Source organism: Etheostoma spectabile, chromosome 17, assembly GCF_008692095.1.
Source record: "Etheostoma spectabile isolate EspeVRDwgs_2016 chromosome 17, UIUC_Espe_1.0, whole genome shotgun sequence".
Lineage (NCBI taxonomy): Eukaryota > Metazoa > Chordata > Actinopteri > Perciformes > Percidae > Etheostoma > Etheostoma spectabile.
In genome coordinates, this window is record NC_045749.1 from 2,727,258 (window position 1) to 2,734,275 (window position 7,018).

Genomic DNA, 7,018 nt, shown 5'->3' on the forward strand with positions numbered 1-7,018 from the left:
AGTTGTCTCTGGTAAGAAAAGATCTCCATGGAGAAATGTCCTACCGGTGAGAACAGAAGAAAAGAGAGTGTCGAAAAGCGAACAAAGGTTAACGATGGTGACAAAAGAGGAACGATTTAAAGCACTCAGCTTCAAACGACAATGTTAAAAACAACAGACAAAGCTAGAAAATGTTCATGCAGCCATGGACTCTGACTTGAATTTTAACAGCCACATTAAGACGATAACAAAGTCAGCCTACTATCACCTTAAGAATATACTGTATCAAGGGTTAAAGGACTCATGTGTCAACAGGAGTTGGAAAAACTTGTCCATGCTTTCATCTTCAGTAGACTTGACTACTGTAACGGGGTCTTTACAGGTCTCCCTAAGAAATCAATCCGACAGCTGCAGCTGATTCAGAACGCTGCTGCTCGAGTCCTCACTAAGACCAAGAGACTGGATCACATCACTCCATCCTCACTAAGACCAGAGACTGGATCACATCACTCCAGTCCTCACTAAGACCAAGAGAGGATCACATCACTCCAGTCCTCACTAAGACCAAGGAGACTGGATCACACCCTCAGTCTCACTAAGACCGAGAGATGGATCACATCACTCCAGCTCACTAAGACAAGAGACTGGATCACATCAACTCCAGTCCTCACTAAGACCAAGAGACTGGATCACATCACTCCAGTCCTCACTAGAACCGAGAACTGGATCACATCACTCCAGTCCTCACTAAGACCGAGAGACTGGATCACATCACTCAGTCCTCAATAAGACCTAGAACACTGGGATCAAACCTCCAGTCCTCACTAAGACCAAGAGACTGGATCACATCACTCCACTTCTGAAGTCTTTACACTGGCTTCCTGTGCCTCAAAGAATTAATTTCAAAATACTTTTGTTAGTTTATAAATCACTAAACGGTTTGGGCCAAAATACATTTCTGATCTTCTACTACACTATGACCTGGTGGTCTGGGACAGGTCTGCTTTCTGTCCCCAGAGTCACAACCAAACAGGGGGAAGTAGTGTTCAGTTTCTATGCTCCTCATATCTGGAACATCTCCCAGAAACCTGCAGATCCGCTGCTACTCTCAGTTCTTTTAATAAATCAAAGCTGAAGACCTTTCTTTTTGATGTTGCCTTTCTGTAAAAGGTTGTCACTTTCTTTAAGGTTTAATTTTCTTATCTTGCACTGTAACTTTTATTCTCGTGTTTTGTCTGTTTTTATTGTTTTAACTGTTTTTATGTAAAGCACTTTGAGTTGCCCAGTTGCTGATATGTGCTGTACAAATAAAGCTGCCTTGCCTTGCCTACATGAATCAATAGATCAAATAACGTGACCATTTCAAGAACTGCCAAGAGAATGGGTTGCAAATGAATGCTAATGTTGCCCCATGTCATGGTAGCCATAGTCTGGCTTACCAGATGTACAGTGAGGTTATAAAGCCTGCAGTCAGGCGTTCTACTCCCCTATTTTGCAAGGGCACCGTTGCTACATCGGGGGCTTAGTGCCGCTCAAGAAAATTGTAATTGGTTTAGAAAAATACAAACAAGCCAGGTCATTTTTTTCCTTATTCAAGAATGATAAGCCGGTGTTGCCATACAATACTCCAGTGTAGACGCAGAGTTGTGGGGATAGGTCTGGCTATGAAAGACCTTTGCAAGACCTAAAAGTATGTTAGCCATAACAACAGTATAAGGTGATATGTAACAGCTGTGATTTGTCAAGTGTTCTTCTTCCCCTCTCTTTTTGCACTCTGCCTTTTACTTTTCTGTGAATTGATGTATATATTCAACTTTAAAAAAAAAAAAAAAACGTTTTCTATCTCTGCTCACCCCCTCCCTCCATCTCTCCTTCTTCCAGTTCTGCTCTCAGGTGTGTAATTTATGAGTCAGCCTGCTGGCCTGTGAATGTCTCTTCCTCCATTTTATGGTACCTCAGAACTCATTAGACCGTGAAGGGCAATCTACCCGCCGCTGAAAGAGCGGGAAAGTGCCAATTTTTTCTCTTCTTCCCCCCCCTCCCCCTGCCTTACAGCCATTCCATATGTTTTTAAAGGTGGGCTATGTTGCTTTCAGCAGAGGTGGAGACGCTAGGACACAATCGATTTGGACTTAACATAGCTGAGCGTTAGAAGGAACAAAAGTGACAAGAAAAATACTGTTGAGAGAGTAGTTGCTGCTGAACCAGCTGGCTCAATTGTCTCAGGTGTTGGGTTTACATTTCTTACGCTTCTTCTCCCTTTTTTTAAATGAACATTTCAGGTAATAAAGTCTCAGTGCAACAGAAGGCCGACGCCTGCATGGTACTTTAAAATATGTGTTCTTTGAACTACTTTAGCCTAAAGGAAACAAATGAGGATGTCAGGGATGGTTATTAGAAATAGATGGGTCAACAATGCACAAGACTTGACAAAGGATTGTTGTATTTGTGTTTTTTTAGCATGACCACAACTGTTCCATAACTTTAACCACGTGTTAATTGGTGTAACCATGATGACAAAGCTCCCCTTACCTTAATAAAATGGTCATTATCAACCTGATGAAAAGCTGGATGTTGCTAATGCGAAGTGTTAGCAACATTGGGTGGTTTGAATCCACGGTTTATAAAGTCAAAGTGGTCCGGGTCGGGTCCCGTTCTGTTACCGCTTTCTATTACAGTGTGTGTGTGTGTGTGTGTGTGTGTGTGTGTGTGTGTGTGTGTGTGTGTGTGTGTAAGAAGACTGTGTGTCTTCACTGTGCTGAGACCAAGGATCAACTTGTAAGGTGAGACTGAAGCCAGACAGAGGCAGACTCAGAGAAAAACACAGGGCAGCTTTCCTTGTGGCTCATGCCACAAAGCATCTGGGGATTGATTCTGAACCCTGACCCCGTTGCAGACCACATTCTCTCCCTCCACTCCAATGTCTTAACAGTACCCTGACGCAGAAAAGCTATACACACTCTGCACAGTCGCATGTGAGCTTCTGACAATGTCTTTATAGTCTTACACTATCATAGTAAAGGAACATATTATCTATATTGTGTCTCTATTTCATGTTTTCCTTTTGTCTTTTAATGTGAGGCATTTTATGACGTCTAATCTAGAAAGATGCTATATAAACAGATTTTACTTACATTGATAAAAGGAGCCGAATTGAATTCCAATGGAGGATTGTATGAGACCAGAGCTATAGACAGGGCTGTAGTCAATTCCACCTTTGTCGAGTCCAAGACCAGGACTAGTCGAGACCGAGTCCAAAGAGGTTTAAGTCCAAGTCAAGACAGAGTGAGTCCAAATGAGAAAAAAAAAGAATCCTCTTCAAGACCATTTACTTACCTCACCATTCATACTTCATGTGATGTGAGAGAGAGCATATCTGCTATTTAAGATGATATTTTTGCTTTATTGTAATAATCCAAAAGCATGTGCAATAACACACTATAGGATCAAATCAAGCCATTTTATTTACAAAAAAATATAAAATGGAAAGGTTCCCATTCTTGAACTTATTACTTTTTCTGAAGAATTCAGAGTATAAAGTGCTCTGTGACATTGTGTCTGTGGCCAGAATGAAATCGACTGAGGCCTGATGATTGAGGCACATGATGCAGCCAGGTGTATCCCAGGAGACCCATCTCAATGCCTGTTCTACATGGACTTTTAATTAAACTAAAAGCTGTTTTCTGAACAACCAAGCTTCATCTATGGTTTTGTTTTGAAGGAGGAAGTTACTTTAGAACAAAAGCATGAAGGGCTTCACTCGGTCAAGATCAACTAGAATATTTGACCAGTCCAATGGCCGAGTCCGAGACAAGTCCAAGTCCAAATACCAACAAGTCCAAGACGAGTCCGAGACAACAGAAAAGCGTCTTGAGTCCGTCTCAAGTAGTACAGCCCTGGCTATGGACAGACACACCCTGAGTACCTTTTTGTCCACTGCAGGGACTCTTAGGGCATCTGTTTGTGAAGTGTTGCAGATCGACAAATTGTTTGAGTTATTAACTGTTTGTGGGCTTTTCTATTTGCTATTCTACCAGAAGGATAAAACATTACACGTCACGCGTTGAGTTAATTGTGTGGCTAGTTTGGACCCTGAGTCGATGACTAAAGGCCTGGTTAAGATGGAGTAAATTGTTATTGTCAGTATTATTGTTTCCTCACGCTCGGCTTTTAGAAGGTATCTCTGCTCACGTGGTGTTCAGTAAACATCTCTCTCCTCTTCTCCAGATCCCCGTTTTGTATCCATATGCCATTATCTTCCACTCCTCATCTCTTTCTCTCTGCTACTGCTATTTCTTTTCCTTCCATTAACTTGTATCTCCTCTCAACCCCCCCTCTTCATGTCTCTACATATCTTCTCTCCATCTCCCCATTTCGTTCACTTACCAGGCATGAAAACGGGTCAGGGGTGAAAAAGGTGAGAAGGATATTAGCCCTCTAGGGGGGTCCGGGTCCCCCGGAAGAACATTTTAAATATTCCATATTTTTAAGAATCAATCTGATGCATTTTGAGATGAATTTTTTGCCAACCTGGGGAGAGCTGAAGAAACTTCACTTCAGCCATGAGTCAAAAATATTATGACCTCCTTACCAAGTATTATGCAACCATTTCATGCACGCCTGTCACTGGGTCTAACATTTACAATTTATTGGGTGAGGGCACCACAAATGGCATAATGCATAACCCCCACAAGAGATGGTAGACTTGCTGTAACTTAACTTTTCTACTCATACATCATGACTGACAGCCATTACAATGTTTTGTAATTCAGATTTTAATACATTTTATTGGCAAAGATAACAATTTACTTTAGTGTTTGTAATACTCGTAATTTTTGCTTCTTTGCCTGGATCACCAGTGTCTCCATGGCCCGCTTTTCGCCACATGTCTCAGCCTCGACCTTTTCTCTTCTTCAGCAGTCTGTTTTCTGGCCGGCTGAGCACTGCCAGATGCGTGGGAGCCATTCTTGCGCTGCTGCTGCTTTTCTTTCTGATTCATCTTCTGCTGCCCTTTGTACGTGGCTGCTGCAGAGCTAATGTTCTTGCATAGTCTTCTGTCCACCTCCCCGAACTTCACATCCTCCCTTCTAAAGAGCTGCATGGCTGTCTTCCCCCTGGACTGCAGGGTGTGCTTGACCGTTTGGATCGCATTAACTGCCGGTACCTTTATGTTGCCACTCCTTTGGTCGATTACATCATGCATCAAACTAAAAGAAGACTCAACTCTTGGTCCATGAAAGATGGAGAGGCAAGATTTTAATCATCTCACTCAGGGAGGGGTACTTATCAGGCTTGTCCAAGACATGAGCCACCACCAAAAACTTTCAACGTACCGTCCCAGTCGGGACAAGTGGGAGGCGGAGTGCACCGTGTGCAAAGCTAGCACGTATGTTTCAGTGTCTAATAAAGGTGCCGGAGATATCAAAGCTCACATGGACACCAAAAAATCTTATCTTATTACATTGAAAAGGTTTTAAGAGACATTTAGTTGAAGCTGGATTTTGAAGCTGACACAGAATAGGTCATATTTAGAACATAATTTCATATGTATTTACTTATTTATTTATTTGAAAAGAGCTATTATTTTGTTACAGGTTGTTACATATTTTATTTTATTACATACACACAAGTTATTTTTGTACCATTGAGGCATATTAAAGTATGTTCATTAACCTCTAAGAAGTCGGAAATTGTGTCTCGAGGCTGGGCCTAGCGTCCTCTTTTTTGGAAATCTAAATATGGTCCCCCTACCTGTGAGTGGCCTCTCAGAAGAGGGTCCAGAGCAGACAGGGCTGTCAGAGTCGGACTGGCCGAGGGGAGCTTCTACTGGAGGTACTCTGCAGGGGTGATGTAGGCTTTCCTGACGTCTGCTAGGAATGGCACCGACAGCTGACACAAAACACCAAAAACTGACCATTATTTTAAGTCTCAAAAACAAAAAAACATATAGCATGATTAGGATTCTGGCTCCTGAACGTGTCGGCCTCCTGTCCCACATGGACCTCCTTAGTGGGGAGCAGCGTATGATCCTCCAGGACCATCTTCCTCAGAGCCCTGGGAGACAGCTGTGTAAGAGAAGTAGTTAATAGGAGTAATAACTTAAGTGCCTTTCAAGAGACCCCAGGTTGCTTAACAAAAAGGAAACAACTGATAGCACACACAACAGAAAAGTAAAAATGATGATAAAAATCAATATACTAATATACTGTATATACCAGTATATATATAGAGAGAGAGTGGGTGTAAGGAGGAGGAAATTACCTGAGTAATGGGTTCAGCCTTCACGAAGCAACAGCTCAAGCTGCAGATTATGAAGTTTGTGAACCAATGTCTGGCTACCCTGTGTATGTAAAATAACAGCTTATGAAATCGATTAATTGACAACATTGGATGTGCATGCACATGCAGTCAAGTAATTCCACGCATAAATAACACCAACTAACCCTAACACCACCACCACCACCACCACCACCATGGAAAACCATGACATACTCCTTGAGAATTGCACGTATATGCTGAGCAGTGGGACTGTCTTTGTCTCCTCATGAAGTAGAAGACAACAAGGAAAGAGGTGGAGAGTAAGTCCCACACTCCACCTCTTTCCTTTGTCCCTTTTTCTTCTCCTGTTTACTTTCCTTTCCCCCTTCTCTCTCCCTCTTCTCTACTTTTTAGATGTCTCTGCTTTCTTCTCTACATTACCTTCACTTTCACTCCTCCACCTCCTCCTTTGCTCTCCACTTCTTCTTCTCCTGCTCCCCCTTTTTAATTTCCTTTCTCTCTCTCTCTCTCTCTAACCTGCTACCTTGATATTTTTTCTTCCTTATCTTCTGTCAGGCAGGAAAACAACCTTTTGTGGTCCTGCCGACACCAATTTTCACCACCAGAGCAACACACACACACACTTTCCCTGCCATATAGCCATCCGCCCTGCTCTGTCTAATATAGCTTTCACCACAATCTGACATCATCTTCTCATCCCTCCCTCTCTCTATCATCTGCAGATCTACTCTCGTATCACCACCTTCCTTTCTCCCTTCCT

At 42.4% G+C, this 7,018-nt stretch overlaps 1 long non-coding RNA gene across 1 annotated transcript in view; it reads right to left on the bottom strand.

Annotated features, from left to right (window-relative positions):
- Positions 1 to 5,995, bottom strand: part of LOC116705025 (uncharacterized) — a 30,190-nt gene extending 24,195 nt beyond the window's left edge. Inside the window, exon 1 of the long non-coding RNA XR_004335826.1 lies at positions 5,731 to 5,995. This is a non-coding gene — a long non-coding RNA (uncharacterized LOC116705025). The remainder of the gene's footprint in view (positions 1 to 5,730) is intronic.
- Positions 5,996 to 7,018: the final 1,023 nt, after the last annotated feature.